This window comes from Leucopleurus acutus (assembly GCF_964270905.1).
Source record: "Leucopleurus acutus genome assembly, chromosome: 7".
In the NCBI taxonomy this organism is placed as follows: Eukaryota; Metazoa; Chordata; class Mammalia; order Artiodactyla; family Delphinidae; genus Leucopleurus; species Leucopleurus acutus.
Window position 1 is genome coordinate 59,614,943 of NC_139150.1, and position 26,550 is coordinate 59,641,492.

Below are 26,550 nucleotides of genomic sequence, written 5' to 3' on the forward strand. Positions count from 1 at the left end.
TGCAATTTTTCTAAGCCCCTGTCTACATTTTACAATGTGGTTTTTCATCCTTGAGCACACTAACAAGGCCTAAAATTAAATCAAAGACCTGCAACCTGCTCTTGTACAATATAAAGACCTTTGTATCAAATGAATCTTTTTTTTTTTTTTTTGGCCCCGCTGCATGGCTTATGGGATCTTAGTTCCCTAACCAGGGGTGGAACCCAGGCCCCAGTATTGAAAGCACCGAGTCCAAACTCTAGACTGCCACAGAACTCCCTCAAATGCAATCTTTTAAAAAAAAGAACTGATATAAAAAATGATCAAGAAGTTCACAACACTTCCTTCACCAAAAAGAGTGCACAAAGATAAAGACAAATATTACACTGTAAATGCTTACATAACCTCAAGCTTACAAACACAGAATCATTTCTCTTCTCTTCACAGAATGATGGAGATGGTTATTTACAAATTTAACACAAAACTGAACTCATTACAGAAATGGGAAGGAGTAAAGGACATTTATTAAGTGTCTATTATGTAGCATGTATAAGAGGTGCTTTAGGACAGTTACCTCATTTTAATAGCCACACAACCCCTGTGATAATTTTTACTAAATTCATTTTATATCTGAAGTAACCTTCCAAGAATTCCACAGCTAGTAAATGACAAAGTGGCATTTCACACTCAGGAAGGTCCAATTCCAAAGCCACAATCCTCCCACTTCCTCACGAGAACACCTAGGAAATGCCCTAGTTTTCAGTTCATTACCAGAAATGTTGCTCCCTGGAATATCAGGGGAAAGAGGAGAAATGACTAACAGCCAGCTCGAGGTTGAGGCTGTACATCTATGGGAAACCAAGATTATTTGCATTGTGCTATGTTTGATTTAGTTCCCTGCCAAATGTCATGCCAAAGCCTTGACACAACAGAGATTTGTGCCTGGAGACATTCATCCCCTGTCTGGCAGAGCACATCGGCTGGCATATTTTCCTTACATATTCTAAAGTCATACCCATCTCTGAATAGGGACTGAAAATGACTAAGAGGAAAAACATATGAAAAAGAGTCAAGAAAAAAACTAAGTGTATTTCAATATTAAAATCTCAGAAAATTATCCGTATATGCAGATGAATAGCTTATTCTTTCATATAAGGGTAATGTGGAACACACACCATATATTTAGAGCCAAATTTAAAATATAAATGTGTATATAAGAGTATTTCCCCCAAAACTATGCATACAGACATCAATTATTATTCATGTTAGCGCATATAGCCACATTTTTCTTATAACCACAAACCAACTTCCAACTTTTCTTTCAATATAAAATTACTTTATCATGCAGAAAAATAAAAAGAACTGCCTTGCCAGTTTCTGTGTGGGGTTGGAAGGACCCCCAGGTAGAGTAAATGATCTAGAGAAGCTTTAGAGAAATTATAATCAGACATTTGTGAATCCATTTGATACTTAAATACCTCTAAATATACAACATCAAACCTTCTATCAATACTTTATCGCTTAAATTCCTCACGTGTTAATTCAAGCAAGTCTTCTCATGCTTTCTCCATAGTGAGTTTTAATAGCTTCTATTTGTGAGTTTCATTTTCACTTTCATCTGTCTTCGCCTTTCTCCATTACAGTCCCTGACAATCTTAGTTCCTTTGGTCTTAACTCAGAGCTCCCACCAAGTACTTTTTATTCATTATATACACTTTCTTTTCAGCTCCCTCTTAGGATTCAAGGCTATTACAGTTCTTGATCTTTATAATGTTCTTTGTTCCATTTTTTTTTAATTGGAGTAGAGTTGCTTTACAATGTTGTGTTAGTTTCTGCTGTACAATGAAGTGAATCAGCTATGTGTATACATACATCCCCTCCCTCCCACCCTCCGCCCATTCCACCCATCTAGGTCATCACAGAGCACCTAGTTGAGCTCCCTGTGCTACAGAGCAGGTTCCCACTAGCTCTCAGTTTTACCCATGGTAGGAAATCATAGGCATCCTGAATCAGCCTTATACTGGCCGCCTTATCTTTCATATAGCATTTATATACTTATTTAGCTGTGCGTGTGTGTTTATTTTCCTGTTTGCTTCCTATTTTCACACTGATTTGTAATTTTAAACTAATTTCACCATTTGATTCACCAAAACCTAGACACTCTTAGGTAATTCTTGACTGGTAATTTAACTGACCTATATCCTATTTCAGTAATTTACTCACCAGCGTCATTAAAGACTGTGTTAAATACCTTCCATCAGCCTTAGAATAGTTCCACTGTTTTACTTGCAAGAGCATTAGCGACAATAGTTCTTTGAATATAGGTTGTGTGGATTAAGGCATTCTGTGGCCAGGCAATGCTATGTATTTAATAATCAGATATTTTATTCTGATACTTTACCGCTAGAATCATATTTTGCCAGATGAAAGAGTATATATCATATACATAAATATGTATTATAATTCCATATATCTAAGCCTGAGACAATAATGTAATTATTATAACATTTTTATACTTTACTCATGAAGAAAATTTGAAATATATTTTAAATGTGCATACCTTTGTCCAAGGCACATCCTGCTGTGGTCTCAGGACAGGAACCTATTGTAAAAAATATATATTTTTTTATTAATATATTTAGTATTACAAACAGATTGAGAAATACCAACACATAAAACAAGACATGGTTTAAACCTCAACCATTGCTCAAAATGGGTATCTCCCCATTAACTTCAAAAAGATGGTCTATCTTTTGTCTTTTTTAGATGAAGTTCATTAAGAAAAAAAGGACTAGAGATAAATACTCTGATATATCTCTCAATCTGAATCTCCAAAGGAGCTCTATTCCTTTATGTCTTAAAATATTTTTTTTTCCCAGAAAGAAATATAGAAGCAAATTTAGCTCCTGATACATAAAAGTCAAATTTAGGCAAAAATTCAGACACCACTTTCCAAAAATCCTAAATGAATTACTATGTTCAAAACAGGAAGATGAAGAGGCAGGTTAAACAGGTTTTATAATAATAAAAACCTTAGAATATTTGTTGATCAAAAAGTGGCATCAGTGCACCAATTAAAGTTAACAGAGAATCATTTTCACAGTAATAATGTTTCAAACTTTCAGGTAGTGAGACTAAAATATGTGCAGATAATAGATGTAAATATGTTCAAATGAACTGGAGTACTTTAGAAATCAAAAGAGGAAACAGAATCACATATTGCATTGCTAAAGCCCAATATTTCCATCATTTCTATTTTATTATTCTATTAGATGCAGTGACACATTTCCAAATATGTCCAGAGACTCACCCACATAAAAGGACAGATCTAAATCTAAGAACCCTCGTTGCAAATGTGATAATACTAATTACAAGGACTTCAATTAAATGCGAAATGAAAGAACCACTTACTTCATTCATGGTTTTTGACATTCTATCTGCCTGAAATTTCCAGATGCGGGGGAAAAAAAACAGAGAAAAAAACTTCCTTTGTGACCTCTACCAGTATGTTGGGATAAAAATTTAACCATGAATAATAAATAGCACCTATAAAATAGAAATAAATATAATGTTTTCTTCCATATCTAAAGATCACTAACCTAAATGAATTTAGTTCTAGAAGGCACTGGAGCGGTAATCCAGTAAACTGGATTCAAACTCTGAATTACAAAGTTCTCATTTTTATATGGTAATGCCTCAGGAATTTCTGGGCGATGGGAAGAAACCAAGACTCCACGTAGCCTATAACATTCCTTCAGCCATTATTCAAGCCAAGTAGCCATGTACAAGTGCATACACAAACACATACACATTCGTACACACTTTTCCTCTCTCACTTGAAAGGTCTACATAAGGTAATGCTTAGTGACAGGATTTTGTTGCTTAAAAAAATACACATACACACACACACATGCACACACACACACACACACACACACACACACACACACACAAATTTAGGCTATCTTTTAAATGTTATGGCCCAAACTAGAATTTCACACTTTCGGGAGCTGAACTTTGGTCCTTGGATTACTAACCAGTTTGGATTTAGACAATGTACATAACCTTATCTTAGCCTCAGTTTATCACTTACAATGAAGTTGTAAAGATTAAATGAGTTAATACAAATAAATTGCTTAGAACCCTTCCTAGGGCATAGGACGTGGCCAATAAACATTAGCTATTAAAAACTATAAAATGTTTGAAAAGTAAAAATAGTTCAAATATATTAAATTATTTAAATATCTAAAAAATATTTTAACTCATGCTTTCTAGTCTATTCATCTCTCAGTATGAAAAAGTTTGTATTGGGTTGGCCAAAAAGTTCATTTGGGTTTCTGGTACCATGCTATGGAAAAACCCAAACAGACATTTTGGCCAGCCCAATATTTCTTCTATTTTAATACAATTATATTTATATTCACACAATTACAATTAAGTGTAAAATAACTGAGAAACACATAAAAAAACATGAAACTTTATTCATGAAAGACATTCAGAGAAATCAAAGTAAAAGTGGCATTCTTTTTGTCTTTTGTTTTGTTTTGGCAGGGGAATGAGGTATTTTAAGTGGTATTTAATAGCTATCATTCCATGTTCTGTGTTTTACTTATGGTCTGGCATGACTAGAGGAACAGAAAATCTTGGTAAATGACAGGGAGGCACTTAAAGTTTTCCCCAGCCAAGCAAGGATCCAGTTGTCTAACATCCATGGGGGTAGAAGCATAGGGTGAAGAGAAAGTACGAAACTCTGGACAGTCAGCATTACAGCCAGACTGTAATGAATTTATCACAGAAAAACATGGTATCAACAAAGTCAGGGCTGGATTCACAGCAAAAACAATCCCCAAATTCTAAAATCTCCATTCCTCTGGCCAGTAGGAATAATTGGGGTTTTAAAGATAGGATTAAGGGTGTTTGCCCTGATTTTTCTGATAGGAACATATACTCCTATAAATGGAAATAAGTTGCAGGAGGAAAGGGAGGAGACATTTTTAAATAGTGGTTTAAATGAACTTAGCATAGGCTAGAATTAGGAGGGAAAAAAAGACTTGAGATGAGAAAATGGAAAAAAAAAAGGAAGAATAAAAAAGACAAGAATAAAACACCTATAGACTCAATAAGGAAAATTCTAAATATCAAACCTGATAGACAATATATTTGGAAAACTATGTTTCGACCAGCAGCTCTTTTTTAGATCTGCTGATGGTGGTGAAGGGGAGGTGGTGTATCATCATTTCATTGACATCATTTAACTGTTTTAACTCAGGCATTTTCTCCCAAGGCTAATTTCCTCCTGCCACTCCCGTGGCCTGGAACATTTGGCAATCCCTGGAGACATTTTTTGTCACAGCTCGGTGTAGGGTGCTATAGGCATATAGTGGTTAGAGGCCATGGATGCCGCTAAACAGCCGACAATTCACAGGACAGGCCTCCACAGAAAAAATTTTTCAGCTTAAAATACCAATCATGTGGGGCTTCCCTGGTGGCTCAGTGGTTGAGAGTCCGCCTGCAGATGCAGGGGACACGGGTTTGTGCCCCGGTCCGGGAGGATCCCACATGCCGCAGAGCGGCTGGGCCCATGACCCATGGCCGCTGAGCCTGCGCGTCCGGAGCCTGTGCTCTGCAATGGGAGAGGCCACAATAGTGAGAGACCCGCGTAACACACACACACACACACACACACACACACACACACACAAAATCTATCAGGTGCTTAGGTTGAGAAAACCTGTCTGAATTAGCAGGGGATATGGGAGTTTCCTGCTACCTCAGCTCTTCACAAACCCTCCCAAATTATGAGATATCATTTATGTAGAGTGAATCTTCAGGAAAAAGAGTACTAACCCTGGTCAAGAGTCCTACTTAAACACTGCTCACCTAGTACTTAATGAAGCCATGCATTAAATTCAGGGTGATCAGGTACTAGTCACAAAGTTTTTTACACTGCCTCAATCTGAACCCTATAGGTAACTGTATTCTCACTCCTTTTCTCAAATGTTTTTCAAGGTCAGAAAATATTTTGGTGGCTTATCATTTTTCAGTTTTTTTTTCTCTTAAAGAACACTAAATTTAAGGCCATATATTATGCTGCTTGATATAATTCAGTTTGATTAAGAGATAGGTTATTTGCCTGATTATTAGAAATTGGATAATACACCATAATAGTTAACAACCACAATAAAAAATGTGGTTGAATATTACTGTTCTATTTTTTAACTTACATAAAAATAACAACTAACCTTCTTTAAGCAAATCTAAGATATATGGCTATTGAATATTTACATAAAGAAACAATATGTGCAGTGACTTGGACTAAAACTAAACTTTGATAACAGTTTGTTACTATTTAAGCTAAACTAAAGTGTAATTCTGCACTGGTCTAATTTTGCTCATTTGAGAGTATCTTATTATTATCATTGTGCTAAGAGTATTTAATCTGTAAACTATAATGTTTTTTTAAATTTTGATTTAGTGGTATTTACAAACTAAAAAACAAACCATTTTTTAATTTGTAAACTGCCCTCAAGGATCTTCTCTGCAAAAGCCAAAAATCTCAGGGAAATTCCCTAAAACTATTCATTAGTTACAGGTGAATTTGGACAGCTAAAAGTGATGCATTGGGGAAAGGAGGAGGAAAAGAATAGGAGAGTTTATGTTTTTACTTTTGTGATTCAAAAGAGAAGCCTATATTTAGAGCAAACTTAGAAATGGTCAAAATGCATAGCAATGAAATGTCACAGGACCTACATGTCCTTCCTATATTTTGAGCACAAGAGGTGTTCTTACCAAAGTACATCTAAGCCAACAGTTACTTCACCAGAGCTGAAACACTATTTTACTCCAAAATAAATAAGCAGCACAGTGATGTATGTCCCTTATACCCAATATGAATACTTCAGAGATTTTGTTATTGCTCCCACCTTTATTAACTATTAGTATCTAATAAATTTGACTATATAATGTATATAGCTAATTTTCAGATACAAAGTCAGTATTTTATATCATTTCTTATCCCTGTCTATTTCTTTAGTGGTACCAAGTAAATAGTTGTTAATGTCTGCATGAGACAGTGCATGTATTTAAAAGCTACATTTATTTTTTTTCCATACCTTATTCATATTGTGAAGTACAGAATAACTTTATGTCATTTATGGTCACAAATGGATGTATCCATTTCCATGTGACATATAGTAAGTTTGTAAGCATAAGCCATAGAGCTTATCATGGAAGACTTTCTCCAGGCTACGTCGTTTTCCCCTGTCAAAACTGTCAGAAGAGGGCTTCCCTGGTGGCGCAGTGGTTGAGAGTCCGCCTGCCAATGCAGGGGACATGGGTTCGTGCCCCGGTCCGGGAAGATCCCACATGCCACGGAGCTGCTGGGCCTGTGAGCCATGGCCGCTGGGCCTGCGCGTCCGGAGCCTGTGCTCGGCAACGGGAGAGGCCACAGCAGTGAGAGGCCCGCGTACCGTAAAAAAAAAAAAAAAAAAAAAACTGTCGGGCAGAGTTACTCCTCATTACCTTATTTAAATGTTAGGTCCTTAAAATGACTTAATTTTTCAACCTATCTCAGAGAAAATTTTCACTCCATTTTCATTTCCCTACTGATGTATGACCCAATTTCAGGAGCAAGTTCAACAGATATGCTGTTATGACAGCTCTAGAAAACTAATGCAATTGGTAATTTCCAATGTTAGATTGCAGCTATACACAAACATGCAACAGAAGTAAATATTATCTTCAGTGTTCTCCCATTTTCTATTTAATACTTATCTTTCTCTTTTATGGGCTTATTGCATAACCAATGCTCTCCTGATTTTTCCAGGTTTCAAGGGCTTGTCCATCAGTGGACACAGCTTCCGTTTCCTGCCTCCCCGAATGTACTTTCAAAGTGATTCTCTCCTGACCTAAAGAAAGAGTCTAACACAAAGATTTTAATTACCGAGAACAGCTTGGCCTATATCTATCTTTGAGGGAATTTGTTTGCAAAAAGCAAATAATACCATTTTTAATAAAGCAAGCCTTTTGCGATATTTTGTTTTGATAGTGATGAACAGGTGTGATAAAATTGCCATCTTCACTCATTGCTGGTCGTAGTATAAATTGGAAAGCGATTTTCCAGCACATATCAAACTCTACAAGATATTTGCTCCCTTTCACGCACTTATTTCACTTCTGGAAATCTCTCAAAAAGACGTATCAACATATGCTGACACAAACATTTATGTATCCTAATAATCCATTTCAGTGTTATTTACACCAGTCCGTCTCCCCGCAAAATGGAAACACGCTAAATATCTTATAATACAGAAACTGAATTGCTCCCACAGATAAGGAAATATTGTGCTTTAATTTGTAACCGTATTTTCAAAAACAATTTAACAGCATAGGAATATAAAGTGACCTTTACAGTTTTAGGTGAACACTTCAGGATACAACAGCATTCCGTTGTGTAAAACTAAATCCCCAAACTCAGGAATTCCCTTTAGTCTTGCTCCCCCTAAAATGAAGAGTCTCCTTTTATAAATTAGTGAAACATTCAATTCCAAGAAGTAGACATAAGTTTTTCAGCAGAGTCCTGCATTACCTCAGAAGGAGCAGGGAGAAAGAGATTCTCCACAGTTATAATCTGTGACTACAAACTGCTTCACTCTTGAAATGAAACTGCCTCTGTCTATTTTACAGCCAAAATAACTGGCAAAGATGACATCCAATTACAACTTTCCTTTCTCATTTGGAGGATCCAGTGGTAGTCTTCCTTTATTTCCTAACAGAGGTATCACCAAGCATCTCATGACATAAGCCATAAAGACTAAAGAATATTCCATACTGTGATCTATCCCCTTTGTTATGAGGTACATGCATTTTTATTGGAATAGAACAGTCTAAACCTTGTTGTACCATGATTGCCAAGTGCTAAACTCTTTAGCAAATCCTTATTTTCAGAAATAAAACATTGTTTTACTATTTAGTAACCTATGTTCTTGGGCAAATCGTTTATCCTCAAAGGGGATGATGATTAAATAATCTCACAGCGAATATTATCAAGTTTAACAGCCCACTAAAGTCATGCACCTGAATAAATATATGTACCTACAAAGTGGTCGCTCTCTATATGAACAACTATTTCTATTTATCAGATACTGAAATTTTTAGTTTGAAGGAGCCAGTAGCAACATGGCTGCTGAATTATAACTTTAAATGTTATAGGCACCAACAGAAGCCTCGAAGTGGTTATTAAAAAAGATTCTGTGTAAATGTTAAGCACTATAGTGGGTTATACTCAACATATTTTCTTGTTTGTTTGAGGTTTATGAACATACTGTAAATCTGGCAATTCTTAAGAGGGGTTGATTATAATATTCTTTCCCCATCATATTCATGACAGCACTTCAAAAATGCCCAATTTTCAAAAAAAAAAAACAGAACCTACAGCAGCAGCAAACAAAACAGTGGATTTAATGTGGCGCAAGAGCAGCACTGCCTGTATGCTGGGTTTGTACCTCCTTATTCAGAATGCGGCATTAGCACCTTGCAAGGAGGCAGGATGAGGGAGCAGCTCTCTCATTATTTCTGAGAGCAGGACTTGAGCACCAGTTTGAAGATGTGAATGCTCCATTATCATCAGTCAATAACTAGCATTTAGGATCTGACACCCCACTGGATCATCAGCTAATTACATTAATAATCAGATCCAATTTTCCTTTGTCTTTTTAATTTTAACCACAGAGAGTTTTGTCCGTGAAGGTCACTTGTTTTATGGTACTGCTAACACAGACACATCATCATTAAAACTTTCGTTAAAATATTTCTATGAAGCTTAAGGGCTGGTTCCTTGTGAATTTTAATATGTGTTTTTTGAGAAAGAGGAGATCAGGGTCCTAAATTCTAACTTTGTTGGAAACCCTCTGGTTTTGGGCAAGTCATTTAAAGTGTTTGACATCCTTTTTCTGTATTGTAGAATTAAATAATTAGAATTTCAATCTAAGGGTTCACTGATTTTTGAGTATTTATAGTTCTATACCTAAATTTTTTAGGGAAGAAGAGTGGTAGATGGGAGTTTTATACAGCAGCCAGAAGCTAGAATCTTCTAATTAATCTCTCTTCTTTAATTCCTCATCCAATCCATCTTCTATTCTATAATAGGCACATTACCCCAAGCATAAATTCTGTTTGTCCTTCTCCCACTAATGTCCTAAAAGAGCTTTTCATCACCTAAGGCAATATATAAACTTCTTGGTTTTGGCATTTCATGAAGTAAATAGTTCCTATCTTGCTCATTTCCCACCATTCACTCATATCACCCTTCCACTCCAAAAAAAAAAAAAAAAAAAACAGCTGCTATTCCCTGAATATGTTACGTTCTTTCACTTCTGTGTTTTTCATATTCCGTTCCTTGTTCTCTGAGCTCAGCTCATACCATCCCGCTTTCAATTCTTTTCTTGAGCTTATTTATATGACCCTAAAATAGGTATCTCTTACATGCCTTGCATTCCTGTACCCATAACTCTGTACTCCAATTGTTGCTTTAAAAGTAAGTCTCTTCCAAAGTACTGATCAGTTCCTAAACAGAAGGGACGTTGCTTTGTAAGTTCTTTTATTTAGCACCTAACACAACCTGCCACATAATAGGCACTAAGAAGACATCTGTTGAATGAATGGATAAAAAAATTAACTATGTTTCATAGAATCATTTATTATTAGTTGCTCCTTTTTCATGTGCAAAAAAAAAAAAAAAATCCAAAACAGTCTAATCCTTTTACTTTGCAAGAGAATACTGAACATGTTAGTTTAATGACCTAATCAGCTGTTACATGTTAGAATAGGGATGGTGACTTACACTAGATGTTTCCTTTGCTTTAATTTTTTTTCAAAATCTTAAATTGAAAACAAAAAGATCAATATAACCTCATATTTCTCAGATCCTCTGGGTTGAAAGGTATAAATTCAATTTTCTAGTCATCCTCTAAAAATACTTTTTAAGTTGAGCATCCATGTGAGGATATTTTGGACACCACTGAAGAGTAGTTTAATAAATGTGTACCTTGCCATATACAAGGCTCATGATATGCTATCGTGGTTAACCTGTATTATTCTAAGAGCACTGGAACTTACGTAAGAAAACTAGATACACTCTTATCTCTGGGTTTCAGATCTTATACTACATAAAATGAGATGATCAAAATACTTTTTTAATGAAGTTTAGAATTCTTATTTGAGAAGAGAAAAAAATACCACGTATGTCTGGTACCATTTTCCCCTACCTATCCCCAACACACATACAAACAGACATATGTGTGTGTACAAACACACAGCTAAAGGAATAGTTAAAAGAATAAATATACCTCCTGAATATAAATATATAATTTTAGAAACATCAATATTTTACACTAATTTTAAAGAAAGACCTTACTATTCTTTGTAAAGTGTATTAAAATAAGTGAAAAGCATAAATTGCAAGCGTGTACACAAAGAGAATTAGAGTACAACTGTGGAGGGGTGGAAATACATTCTTTAACAGAATCAGCCCAAAGCGGTTTGTACATGAGTCATTGTCTAAAATACTATCTGCATATCAGAAGGGAGATGATACAAAAGCCTGGACAAAGAGGATACTCCAAGGGCAGGAATAAGGGCTAACCGTGATTCATTAATAAATGGCAATGGTGAGACTGGAAGAAGAAAATTAAATTGGATCATTTTGACCAATAATAAATAGTTGCCTAATTAAAGTGTTACATGTGAGTCTCTGAAGAGCTACATGCAGATATGTAATATATCAGAACAAGAATAACAGAACAAGTCTAACTCAACAAATACTGCCTAAAACCGAGTAGGCCCTCAACAGATATTAGTTTCCTTTCCCTAAACTAGGTTAAAACTTTTGAAGTTGAAGTTTATCCTTAATGAACTTTCAGAATTTCTCAAAAGGGCTATTCCTTCTGTCCAGTAGGTTTTTACACCCTCCTTTTTCCTAAAAATACTACTTTCCCCCTGTTATCTATTAGCTAACTTCTATTATTTGTCATATCTCAATTTAGATAATCTTTCTCCAGAAATATACCCTGGTGTGTGTTTGTGTATGTATGAACATGCACAAATGAACATGGCAGTCTCTTAGTAAACACATGCTAGATGACATAAGATATACAGTCTATTGTCATATGTATAGATATAGATAGGCCATTACAATATATTTTGATGCCATTATTGAAGTTATAATTGAAAAAGTAGATAAAAATTAAGATTTTCTAAAAATCCCTAACTCCGTCAGACCCACTGAGTGAAGGAACACATTTGCCTACTTAAAAAATTATTGAAAAACAAAGACCTTTCAAAATTGAGGTAAATTAAAAATTTATTGAGGGAAATTGAAGGAATCTTTTCTCAAACTCTTGACAGAATATGAAACCTAGGTTGAGAGAAGTTAAGGAATTTGTTTAGTCTTACGTGGGTAATTAATGGCAGACCTAAAACTGGATCCCTAAGTACTGACCTTTCCGTCCAGTACACGCTGTCTTTGGGGAAGAACTTCTACAATGAGCATAAATAGCTGTGAGTGATTCATGTGGAAAATAAAATAAGGACACAAAAGGTTGACTCAGGAGTTTTACCTCCTTAACTGTGCTATACTGTCAAGTCCTCAAAAGTGTTAAAAATTCCATTGTTTAACAGGTAATTCTCAATTTAAAGTCAAAATGCTATGTTGAATACCAGGAAATCTTCAAAATGAAAGGAAATTTCATTATTTTGTGGTTGGTATACTTACTTCCATAGAACTTGCCTAGTTTAACGTTATTCTTCAGGTAATTATAAACACCAGTCAACTGATTTACATTGTTTAAGGTATGAGTAGACAAGTCCAAGAAATAAACTAATGTAATTTAGATACATGAAGGTAAATAACCATATTACCATGGACTTTGTTATTCCTCCTTTATATTTAATCATTTTGTTTAAATTCTTGCCAGGTTACCAGGGATGTTTTCTATTCTTTTAAAATTAAAAAAAAAAAGAGAGAAATATTAAAAGCTTTCTCCCACGCAAAGTTAAGTCTTAGTTATTTCTAAAAGTACAGTTGCTTTAGATTCTGTGTGTGTATTATACTCTCAAATGATATTTTCTTGCTCATTATAGGAGATATGTATTTTATATATCCTTAGTTTTTTTAAGTAAGTATATTATACAGTGCAATGAGAAAAATTAATTTTCAGTTTCTCTCTTGCATGAAATATCTGAGCTAATAATTTGACCTAGAAGGACTAGAATCTTTTTTCTTTTCATTAGATTTCCCCTTTTACCAAAAGCTTTGTTAGCCTACTGAGTCATGACGAGTAATCCTTTACATGCTAGGGTACACTGTTCTTCCTGATGAACTAACAAATTAAAATGTAATGTGAAATGATGATGCTGGGAATATTGAGGAATAGCCATTGATGTGGGAAGGGATCCATGATTAAACCAAGATATGCATTGTAATTATAATTTTATCAAACTGATAATACAGAATAAAATGCAGTTTGAAAGTATCCAAGGACATAATAAGCAGCATAAGAAAGCTATTTCAGAGCCCTTGCTGTCTCCCCTCCGTTCTGCTGTGTGGCCCTCCTCTCACCCTCCACCTCCCCAAAACCTTATTTTGTTATATCTCGCCAAGAATTAGGAAGCAATCAAATGATTGTTCACCACCTTCATCTGAAGCTAAGGTAATTATTGGTCTGGAGTTTTGATTTCTTTTTTTTTTTTTTCTCTGTTTTCTTTTTTCCTTAAACTTGGTTTGCTCAAGAGTAAAATGAACCACAGTACTTATCAGCTCAATGCATACACAAGTGATACTGAAGGCAACCGACCGAGACTGAAGCCAAAGGTTAGCTGCAAATCCATTAGTGATTTTAAATAGTGGGGGGAAAAACTTCTTGGTGAGTCCATGATAAAGCTGAATAATTGCAGGAGTCACAAAATAAGACAATGTAATTTGCATGATGTCATCAGACTGATTCACAGAAAGCTTGAAAGAGTGCAAAAGGTTTACTGCAAGATGACCAAAGCCATATTTGCTGTTCATGCATCTAAAAGTAAAATTTCTTATTTTTTGACACACAGTACATTTAGTAGCTACACAGAGCCAGAAGCTAACATATCTAGAAATTTTTCTCACCGTCTCTGAAGCACTCACATATCACAGAAATATCTAGAATTTGTAGAATACACTGTGGAAAATTCTGAAGTATATACTGGGGGAAAATTTAGTGACATAATTTTCAATTAAGTTTGCATGCTTTTTATGATTTATTTGGTGTTAATAAACTTCCAACCATAGCATCCACAATTTAAGGAAACATGAATCTTTAAGATCTAATCTCACCTTCTAGAATTACAAATCACTGTACTGTTTGCTTTGTTCCTGTTATACATTTTTTCCCCCCAAAGCTATGGTAAACTTTAATAAGGGAGCTCTCACATCAGATATTATATCATCATTAAATAATCATAGCACTTCTTATTTTAAGAATTTTTAATTAGCAGATCAATGACATAATAGAGACCATACTGATTCATTCCAAGCAACTACAAAGCATTGGTTCTTTAATGGAGCTGTGGTGGCTTAAAACTAGAAGAAAATTGCAATGTCAATATATATTTGCCCATGTATATTACTAGCATATATATACATAACTATATATATATATATATATGATGTTATGAACAGGGTTTGGTGTGGGGAAGGTTTGAATGAATGTAACTCACTGTACCAGCAAAATTTAGTTAAAAACATGTTTTGAAAAAAGAACTCTAAGTTAGCTAAAGCCTTTGGAAGGAATGCTAGTCCTAACTAATAAATAGGAACAAAAATAAGAAACAACATATTTTTTTTTCTGCTTAATAGTAATAGCAAGTAACAAAAAGCCTATTATATAATAATAAATAGAGAAATAATAAGGGAAATACAAAATCACCATCAGGTAAACATCACAATAATAACTGCTGCAGGTAAAATTCAACAATGGATGCTAAAATAATTGGATGAAGCAGGATATTCACATAGCCTTAAAGTATCTCTCCCAATTTTTTTTTTTTTTTTTTTTGGTTAAAGGGAAAAGTAGTAAATTTAAAGTGGAAAGACTAGGCACATGCTACCTTAATTGAGTACATCCAGAGGGATAAAACATACCATATACCTCCTTATATGATGCACTGAGAAGGATACAACACTGCTTTTGTGGCACTGCTAAAAATACTTCACCTTGATCTAATCATGAAAAGCATCACACAAACCCAGAGCAAAAGTCATTCTACAAAGAAAGTGACCACTACTCAAGTGTTGCAAGGTCATGAGAGACAAGGAAAAATTTAGCAACTTTCATAGATTAGCAGAAACTAAGAAAACAGCAACTAAATATAATCTGGGATCCTACTTTGGATTCTGAAGCAGAAGAAAACATATTTGTGGAAAAAAGTGGTGACATTCCAATAAGGACCATGGATTAATTAGTACTATTGTTCCAGTGTTAACTGTACAACTGTACAAAGACATCGTTATGACTATGTCACGTGTTAACATTAGGGGAAGCTGGATGATGGGCATATACATATACACTATGTCATTTTTTTTTTTTTTTTTTTACTATGTCATTTTTTGCAACTTTTTTGTTGATCTAAAATGTTTTCAGGACTTCCCTGGTGGTCCAGGGGTTGAGAGTCTGCCTGCCAATGCAGGGGACACATGTTCAAGCCCTGGTCCGGGAGGATCCCACATGCTGTGGAGCAACTGGGCCCGTTTGCCACAACTACTGAGCCCACGTGCCTAGAGCCCATGCTCCGCAACCAGAGAGGTAAACGCAATGAGAAGCCCACGCACTGTGGCGAGGAGTGGCCCCCCGCTCACTACAATTAATGAAGGCCAGCACACAGCAACAAAGACCCAACCCACCCAAAAAAATTTTTAAATTGATAATAAAAATTAATTAATTATAAAAAAAATTTAAATAAATAAAATGTCATCAAAAATTTTATAGCTATTATAACAGAGGTTCAGGCAGGTAATTAGATAAATCAAGCCAACACATTTCAAAACTTTCTTTGTAGCTACCAAACTATTCCAATGTCACCATTTCACTGAATTTTATAATCACTGCTCTAGTTCTTTTTTCCTCCAAGTAAACTGATGAGAATATATTACTTCTCCATATTTCATAATCAATAACATAAACCAAACCAATTGCTTAAGCCTATGTTTTCTATTTTCATAACATTCACCTATCCCAAAATATTATCTTGTTTATATTATTTCTTCAAACTCAAGACAAGTATTAATTGCCACAACATGTCTTGTACTGAAGATGTAATATGATTTACAATGTATCTACCTGCGTAGATTAACAAGATCTAGAAAAATAGTTTATGTAATTTGCATCTTATATGCCTACTGTAAACCATTATCATGTAAGTGAAAATTATTTTGAAGGTTATTGATACATTTGCATTCATTTAAAGCTTATACTCTTGGTTGAAAAAAAAACAATTAGCATCAATGAGCAAAGTCCAAATTGGCCTATGAGATTTGGAATTGGGACATTGAAATAAAATAACACTTTATGCTGCACACAAATTGAAATTAGTACGTTGTGACTTTCCTGTATATGGGTAAGTAACTAAGGATGATGGCAAATAAGCATTTACAAATAAACATATAGGAATTATTTCAATAATAAAAAAGTCAAATCTCTCATTGTCCAAAATTAATTTAATTGATCCATTTAATTTTCTCTGCTAATTTTCTTTTGTCACAGTCTTCCTTACAGTCTCTGTCCTAAATACATAAATTTTGTGAAAAAGAGAGTTAATTAGATTCCAGAAAAAAAAAAAAAGGGAAGGGAAACTGGAAAAATAACAGGTATAAGGGATTTGGGAAACATAATATAATGGATAAGGAAAAAGATGATAGAAGAATTGTATCAACAAAAGGTCAAAGACCTGGGAAAGATCAAAGCTCCAAAGAAAATGAAAAAATTAAACCTGTACAACCTACATAACTTGTATATTATATTTAGCAGAAATTCTTAACATCAAGTAAAAATAAACCATGAAGTTATAATTTTTCTAAAGCTGTTTCCTTTTTGCTTTTATGCATATCTTAATATATGGAAGAAGAGTACCTGGCAATATTTTTCTATTATAAAACGTCATGTCATAAAAAAAATAAGACCCCAAAAATAGTTCTTTCATTAAAAGGCAGTAACATTTTATTCTAACTCCATAGATCAAAGTAAAATATGAGTCTGATATAAAAAAAAAAAAAACATTTAGTTAAAGGAAGGAAGATAATAAGCAAAGACCAACCAGCGACCGGGTAGGTTCCATGCTTCCAACATTTTAAAATTTGGCCAAATTTGGTCAAATTTTAAAGAAGTATAATTTTCTCCACCTGAGGTCGATGTACAATAAGGAGTAAGCTGTTTAAAAAAACCATTTAACTCTTTCATATTCTTCATCTGGAGTGAAAATTATATCTAAAGTGGAAACAACTAGAAGAAACCAATGCTTTAGTCATGGATTTACCCAAAAGGCTTCAATGTCTCTCTGATGTTTTCAGAACTTGATTCAAATTCCTTTGCTGAGTATATTGCTATACTCCATTACCTAGGACAACATCTGGCTGGCTGGCTGTTTCCTATAGCATTTCTTGCCTTTCCACACATTTAGCATTTAATGTCGGCTACTCTCTATTGTTAATTATTTTTATGGCTCTGTATAGTTCTTTGTAAAAAGGAATTGCTTATGAGAACATTTCAGGAACCAGTCCTCTATCCCTGGTAGAGAAAGCTCTGAGACAAAACCAAGGTAAGACTCATAAAGTAGAATGAATAAGCCTGTATCCAAGCTTCCATTTTTTATAGCCACTCAGTGAGGTTCTCAGCACATAACCATCTAAGCATGAGACTACACTGGATGTCACACAAGGTGAGGTTCATAGGGTATAAAAAGACCCAAATAATAAATTGTTTGCTCCAAAATACTTAATCCTGAATTGTTATCTCTGTTCACAAGGCCAAGATCCTCTACGGGGGAGGGGGGGGGGCGCGTGGGAGAGGATCAACATCTTACCTGGGAATTTACCAAGAGAAGGTGGGAATCAAGGTTAAGGTGAACTAATCATCCTGACTAATGAAATCTCTTTCAGTATAAATAGCCTGGATAAATTTCAATTCCATTTCTGCCTTCAGACATGGAGCTTAAGAGCTTGAGTAAATATTTTATTTATATTTGTAGAATACTTAAAGAATACAAATAATTTCTCATCTCCAAAGGATCAAAAATTGTCTTTTTAGCGCTGAACTTTTCTGATCTGTTCCCAATTTCCCTCTAATTCTAATGTAGAGGCAGGAGTATCTAGCTCAGCATCCTGACTCTACTTTTCAGTAGCCCTCCATCCTGAGGTTTACCTTAATTGGATCTCAAGTCACTCAACTGTAAAAAGTGACAATTTATACAGCCTATGGATATTTTTTTTAATGAGGGGAAAAAAAAGGAAAACATTTTATAAAATACTTATCAGTATAATCATAATTATCATCACCATCACAATCTAATTTGTTTTCCTGCCCCCAAGACCTATGAGCCCTGAGAACACCACCTGTTTACTGTTTGAGCAGTTGTTTTGCCCTGTTTTTCAGTTTCCTGTTAAAACCTAACTGAGCCTCTGCTGCCCACTGCAGGAGGAAATGAGAAAAAAATCATCTCCCTTCTGCCTGGATTCTCAGGTGGCTTTAATCACTAAGTGTTTTGTTTGTTATTCTGTGATTCATTATTTGAAGAATATAGTTTACTAGATACCTTCATACGATGAACTCAATGGTAGTTTAATATGTATAAAAGATGTTTGATTAACTATTATACCAATTATACACAACTAAGAAAAATGACCGAAATTCAAACAGCACATAGTAACAATTATTTTTGTTAGTTATAACGACTATATAGACATTTCCACAAAATGCTTGGCATTCATATTCAGTTCCTGTATTTTCTATTTTCCTGATATAATTATTTAATGGATCTATTCAAAACGTGTAATGCATTTCAGTCATTGCCTAGAATGGGGCCAACTATTATAGTAGACAACAAATCAGCTTTGAATAAATGGATATACACAAATATACCAATACATGTGAAAAACCCACACTAGTCTTATAACACGTAGGGTAACCAGTTCAGTTTGAACAGGCTCTAGAGTTTTCTGGTAGAATGGTGAGGATTCAGTGTATATCACAAATTTATAAAATGAACAGGAAAACGTAATAGGTAATGTGCTGAGTTTTATTTTAAACAGTTCATAATGGAATATACCGAGAAGCTTTCCTCAAAACTTCTAGTACAGTAAAATCTTATTATGGACTTTTCAGGGATTATAGAAAAATGTTTTCTTGAACTGTCATTTTATGATGTTCCATATTACTATAAATATGTGGATTCTTACCTGAGGTTTAAAAGACATTTTTTCATAGCTAAACAGAAGTCTTCAGTTAATTTTGTTAGTTATAATGAGATTACAACTTTAAAAATAAAATGAATGTACTGGAGTTCTTTGTAAACTGTTCACATATTTGGGCTATAAAAGATCATAAAACAATAGGTGTATTTTTTAAAAGCCGAAATGGACTTTAAAGATGATAAATTTAAGGAGTTTGTTTTGAACCTGTTCAATTATGATAATGACCTTTAATTCTTTCCTAATGGCCTCGGTGGAATTAATTGGTTATTTCAATATCAGGGCTCATCTTGTTTGGAATTTTAAAAGAGTCTCTTCTTTCCCATAATGGGTTCTATCAAGCCTACTTAAAATGTTCTGAAAGCACATTTTTAAGAGCCTTGACATTCTCCCTCTACCATCTCTCTTTCATCTTTCTTCATTATTTTCAGTAAAGAAGAAGCCATTTTTGTTCCTTTGTAATTCTGCTTTGGTCAAGCTATCATTTAGACCTTACTAACAGTCTTTTCTTAATTACGTTTTCTATGTTGAGAAAATTTTGTGATTGGAAAGATATTATTTATAAAAATCTAGAAACTGTTTCCGCTTAATGGAAGTTACAAGCTATCAAATTTCTAAACAGGTGCCATGCTGCCATCTTCTGGTTATTTTGTAACAATGTTTCAAAGCTTATAAACTTTATTTTAAAAATGCTTCCTGATGTACTTTGAAATATTAGAAAAATAAATCTGTATTAAATGAAAGACAACAATTTGAATGATTAGAGTCACTATATCTAGAGTTCAGTTGGCCTGAAATCCTGAAGATAATGTCTTACACATTTCAGTATAATAACTGATTGGGTCCAAAGATAGACAAGATTGGGTCCAAAAGATAGAGAAGTGTTTTATACGATGATCATTTACCTTGGACACTAATGAGATGGTTTCATGACATTTTCTTTTATCATACTACTTTTTTACATAATTTCTCTCACACCCTTTCAGTGTGGTTTCACTGAGTGTGAAACTTTCCCAAATCTACCATTCCTGTTATTATTAATAAGTGACGCTATTTAATGGTGTTGTGAGTAGCACTGAACAATTTTGCAATTTAATTGCCTTGTTTTCATGTTAAAACTCTCCAGTACTTATAGTAGCAGCATAGACCAAAGACCCAGAAGGGATGACTAGAGAAACCAGGGTTTCACGCCTTTAAGAGATTTTGTGTTTTAAGGGATCATTAAAACCAGTAGAATTCTTTTTTTGTGCGTTAGTTTATTCTAACGATTTTTCAGGTTTTTTGTGTGTGAAAATGCCTATTCACTCCACTAGCATTCTCGTTTTAGTAGACTTAAAGAGAAAGATAGAATGATTTTATAGAAGATAAATTGATGTCGCATACTGAAAAATTATTTCAAAATGTAAGGTATTAAAAACATTGTTTTAAATTCAAATAAACACTGTCTTTAAGTCCTATGCTTTTTCAGATGACTATATGAGAGTATAAATCATAATAGCACATTGAAAATCAGGATGCAAATGGCCCAGTAAATGTTTAGCAACAGAGGACTTTCTCAACTGTTTATTAAGTGCAATCCAAAATCTGAAGCAGCTGAGACAGGTGCTAATTTCATTCCTGTTATTAGTAATTAGTGATGAAATTGAATGGTGTTTCTAAGTAGCTCTCAAGCGTTTGCCATATTAAACAGGGTTTGAATATAAGGGGCCATTAAAATGTAGTTTTTAAGCTTAATAGACTTGGGCATACAGGTATCTTGAATAATCAACATCTCGGAGAGCATATGCCAAGTTTAAATGGCAAAATCGGCCCACTTATTGTGGGCACAGAGATGACCCTGTAACTGCTGGATACACTGTGCATTTATGTAGATTGTACCATACCCAGATGGTTGATAACTATTGTTTACTAAACTCAAGGCACCTGATACCCCTGTCATTGTTTTGTCATGGCAGAACTACTTTTCAGTCTCTTATATTCACAAAAAATTGCTATTATCATATGTTGACAGACAGCTATCAATTAAATGAATATTTTATCATTCCACAGCTTTCCTATGAATAAAACAGACTTCTCTATTTATAAAATGTGCTGTTTGATTCATCTGAGTTTTGTGTTTGCTTTCACTGTTGGAGGGAAAAAAGAATCTTTAATAGCCACAAATAAAAAGAAACAATCCGGGGCTTCCCTGGTGGTGCAGTGGTTAAGAATCTGCCTGCCAGTGCAGGGGACACGGGTTCGACCCCTGGTCCGGGAAGATCCCACATGCCACAGAGCAGCTAAGCCCGTGCACCACAACTACTGACGCTGCACTCTAGAGCCCATGAGCCACAACTACTGAAGCCTGCGTGCCTACAGCCCGGGTTCTGCAACAAGAGAAGCCACTGCGATGAGAAGCCCACGCAACACAACGAAGAGTAGTGCCTGCTCACCGTAACTAGAGAAAGCCCGAGCAAACGAAAACCCAATGCAGCCATAAATAAATAAATAAATAAATAAAACTCCTACCTGGGTCAAACCCATGACTCTGTATTCATTAGCAGCAAAATACCTGAACTAAATGTATTAAAACACCTATACATATGCATGCATTAAAAATATATGATTGGGGGACTTCACTGGTGGCGCAGTGGTTAAGAATCCACCTGCCAATGCAGGGGACACGGGTTCGTGCCCGGGTCCGGGAGGATCCCACATGCCAGTTGGGCCCGTAAGCCATGGCTGCTGGGCCCGCGCATCCGGAGCCTGTGCTCCGCAACGGGAGAGGCCACAACAGTGAGAGGCCCTCATACCGCAAAAAAAAGAAAAAAAAAAAGTATATATATATATATGATTGGGAGTTTGGGATTGTTTAAAATAGATAACCAGCAAGGACCTACTGGTAAAAAATACACACACACACATATGTGTATATAATTAAATAGACAGATATAATTGCCAATATGCTTCTACTATATCTCTTTTATGCTGTTAAGATTATCCCAGGTGGAGAATCAAGATGGCAAAGTAAGGGGAAGTGGAGCTCACCTCGACCCACAAACACATCAAAAATACAACTACAGGGCTTCCCTGGTGGCGCAGCGGTTGAGAGTCCGCCTGCAGATGCAGGGGACACGGGTTCGTGCCCCGATCCGGGAAGATCCCACATGCCACCGAGCGACTGGGCCTGTGAGCCATGGTCGCTGACCCTGCGCGTCCCAAGCCTGTGCTCCGCAACGGGAGAGGCCACAACAGTGAGAGGACCGCGTACCGCAAAACAAAACAAAACAAAACAACGACAACAAAAAGAAAAATCTACATGCGAAATAATTCTCAAGGAAAAGTAACTGAAAACTGGCAGAAGAATGTCTATATAACCAAGGCTACAAGAAAGATTTCCACATAACCAGGTAGGATGTGGGGGAAAAAAGCACTGGGGTCAGGACTTGTGCCCCTAAGAGGGGTCTAAGAGGAAAAAGAAAGACTACACTGGCGGACACTCACCCTAAAGAGTGAACGGGTCAAGCCACAGACTGGGTGTCCTAGTCCTTGGGTCCCACACAGAGGAGGCAAATCCCCTGGGCTGCTGGAAGAACAGCTGGCACAGAGATAAAAGGTCTAGAGAAGCCCAGACTCCACTCATGGTAAGTGCATGGGTGCTGATTTGCCAATAGACAGGGCAGAGAGAGCTCTACAGGGGTGGCTGCCACCTTGCCATACTCACCAATCTGAACTGGGCAAACACCCCAGTCCCACTCACTCCATAACAAGGTCTGGCACAGGATCTAGGGCAGCTGAGTCCTGGGAAAAGACTCCATCTAGTAACATGAAGATGGCCAAGGAGCCAGGTGTGTGACCTATGTGGGGTGGCTGCAGCCATTGCTGGCACTGGTAGTGCCAAGGAAGCTGCTCAGACCTCTGACAGCAGCACAGCCACTTCAATTCCTGCAAGCGCAATGCCTAAACCCCTAGTCCCAGCCTAGTGAGTGCTCTGGCCCGGCTCAATCCGTGTCACAACCTTTCACTAGACCTGGGATGACCATCAGAGAAAGGACATGACCTTGGATTGCATCTGAGCAGAGCCACAGATGCCGTAACAGGCAGAGCATCAGACCTCTGGGAGCGCATGATCCTCACTGACTTCAACACTCCCCTCCTTTGAGGCAAAGACCCCAGTGAGGGGAGAACAAAAAATACACACTTAAAGAGAAGAGAACCTACTCAAGTCAAACCCTTAAGGGCTTCCACTTCAGCAACTGGGGAACAGATCCCACCCCTGAGAGGATGGCAACAGTCAAGGAGCAGAGAGGAAGCCCTGCCCCACACTCTGAGCAGGCTTTAGCTCCTCCAGTATCAACCACCCCCCATCAAAGTGACAGCTGCCAGCACACCCTAAGGAAAGACGTGGCTGCTGTCCACATCAACTCCAGTCCTCACAGCAAAGACACTGGGCACACAGTCTACACAATTATGCTCCCACATAAAAGCACTCCTTTAAGATCGCAATAGCTGTTTCACCTAAATTCAGAGCAAAATGATCGAACCATACTAGAGGAAAGCTAATTATGTTTCCATTCTCTCTATAAAAAATGTTAATATAGGACTATAGTTATATGAAGAAGTGATTGATGACTATGCGACCAAAAAAAAAGTCATGGAATTGTGTCAAGATTTCTTTCCGAATTTTGAAGTATTTGTTAGTCTTTTAAAATGTGCAATTTCTTGTCATTACGCTTAACATTCTAATTAGATATTCACTTTCAAATATGTTTGCACTCTTAAACAGGACCCCAAAAATATAGTAAGTTTTTGTCCTGTAAAACCATGGTTCTCTCTCTTAGTCAAAAGAAAACAACAACAAAGAAGCCGGAACATTTGAGAAACTTTTTAAAGATAAACTTGCTCATACTCTGTAATATAATGGAGTGGAGAGTCAGAGAAAATTCCAGGGTGCCTCACATGGGTTTCTCAGTAGAACATGGAAAATGATTCTAGGTTTGCATGGCAGACAGCTGAATTTCAGATATATTATGTTTGAGAGGAAATATAGAGGAATAAATATCCAAGAGGATATGCAGGAAATATAAGGCTCTGATGTGCAAGAGAGAATAGAAAGGAATCATATACAATTTTTAAAGACTTTATATTTTTAGAGCAATTTTAAGTTCACAGCAAAATTAAGGGAAGGTACAAAGATATCCTAAATACCCTGCCTTCCTCCACACAGAAATAGCCTTCCTGATTCTCAACACCCGCCACCAGAGTGGTACATTTGTTAATATTGATGAACCTATACTGACATGTCATAATCAGCCAAAATCCATAGTTTATACTGCGGTTCACTGTTTGTGTTGTGATTTCATGGGTTTGGACAAATGTATCCATCAGTAGGGTATTACATAGAGTATTTCACTGCCCCCAAAACCCTCTGTGCTCTGCCTATTCGTCCCTCCATGTCCCTCCAACCCCTGGCAACCACTGTCTCCATAGTTTTGCCTTTTCTTGAATGTCATGTAATTGGAAACATACAGCATATAATTCTCTCAGATTTGTTTCTTTCACTTAGGAATTCACATTTAATATTCCTCCACGTCTTTTCATGACTTCAGAGCTCTTTTCTTTTTAGCATTGAATACTATTCCATTGTTTGGATGCACCGCAGTTTATCCGTTCACCTATTAAACTACATCTCAGCTGCTTCCAACTTTGGTCAATTATAATGAATGCTCTATAAACATCTATATGTAGTTGTGGTGTGGGCATAAGTTTCCATCTCCTCTGGATAAACACCAAGGAGTGGGATCACTAGACTGCATGTTTAGTTTTATAAGAAACTACCGAACTGTCTTCCAAAGTGGCTGTACCATTTTTATTTCCTATAAGCAATAAATCAGAGTTAATGCTGCCTCACATGCTCATCAGCATCTTGCGGTAAGTGTTCCATATTTTGGCCATTCTAATAGGTGTGTCGAAGTACCTCACTTTCATCTTGTGTTTCCCTAATGGCATATGATGTGGAGCATGTTCTCACATGCTTGCCATTTGTGTATCTTCTTTGGGGAGGTGCAGGGCCTTTGGCCCATTTTTTAAAGTGGGTTGTTTTCTTATTACTGAGTTTTAAGAGTTCTTTGTATACTTTGATTAACAGTTCTCTAACACATGTGTCTTTATAAATATTCTCTCCCAGTCTGTGACTTGTCTTTTCATTCCCTTGCCATTGTAATTCGTAGAGTAGTCATATAAATTTGAGGAAAATAAGCATTTGGAAATAGCTCAAGCTAAAAAAATGTATGAGAATGCCCAGAGAGGAAATGTACAGTTGGAAGAGGTGAACAGAATGTGCAAAAACCAAAGAGTATCAAATATGAGAATTGGGATAAGGATCTAAAGGATGTCCAAAAAGGGAAAACAAATCAGAAAGGTAGACAAAATATTTGTAGAGTGTTGAATATGGAAAGTAAAGTCAGAAAGGACTTCAAAAGAAATCTTCAAGGTCTTCAGGGATGCAAGGACAATGAGGGCTAAGAAAAAGACATTGATTTTAATATACAAGACCCTACTGGTAAAGTCACTCTAAATCAGGTTTTCTGAAGTTATTGAGATTAAAGTCTGAATATAATTATCTGAATAGTAAACAGGAGATATGAGAGGAAAGGCAATGGACTCACTCTTCAGTTTCAAATAATATGAGCTCAATTTTATAATTAAAAAATATAGGGATTTCCTTGGTGGTCCAGTGGTTAAGAATCCGCCTTCCAGTGCAGGGGACATGGGTTTGATCCCTGGTTGGGGAACTAAGATCTCACATGCTGCGGGGCAACTAAACCTGTGTGCTGCAACTACTGAGCCTGTGTGCTCTGGAGCCCATGTACCACAACTAGAGAAGCCCGCGCACCACAACTACTGAGCTCTTATGATGTGGAGCCCGTGCGTCACAACTAGAGAAGCCCATGTGCCACAACTAGAGAGAAGCCTGCAACAAAGAGCCTGCGAGAGCCGCAACAAAGACCCAGCGCAGTCAAAAAATATATATGTATATTTATATAGCACACTCTCTTATGCCCTGTTTATAATATAAATAAATGTTTATATTATATATACAT

General features: G+C 36.1%; 1 protein-coding gene across 2 annotated transcripts in view; it reads right to left on the reverse strand.

Annotated features, from left to right (window-relative positions):
* The window catches only part of PTPRD (protein tyrosine phosphatase receptor type D), a 1,574,709-nt gene that overhangs the window by 1,358,398 nt on the left and 189,761 nt on the right, over window positions 1-26,550 (reverse strand). For both annotated transcript variants that reach the window (XM_082842820.1, XM_082842821.1), the window contains exon 4: window positions 2,540-2,581. The gene's annotated coding sequence lies outside the window, so the exon portion shown is untranslated. The remainder of the gene's footprint in view (window positions 1-2,539; window positions 2,582-26,550) is intronic.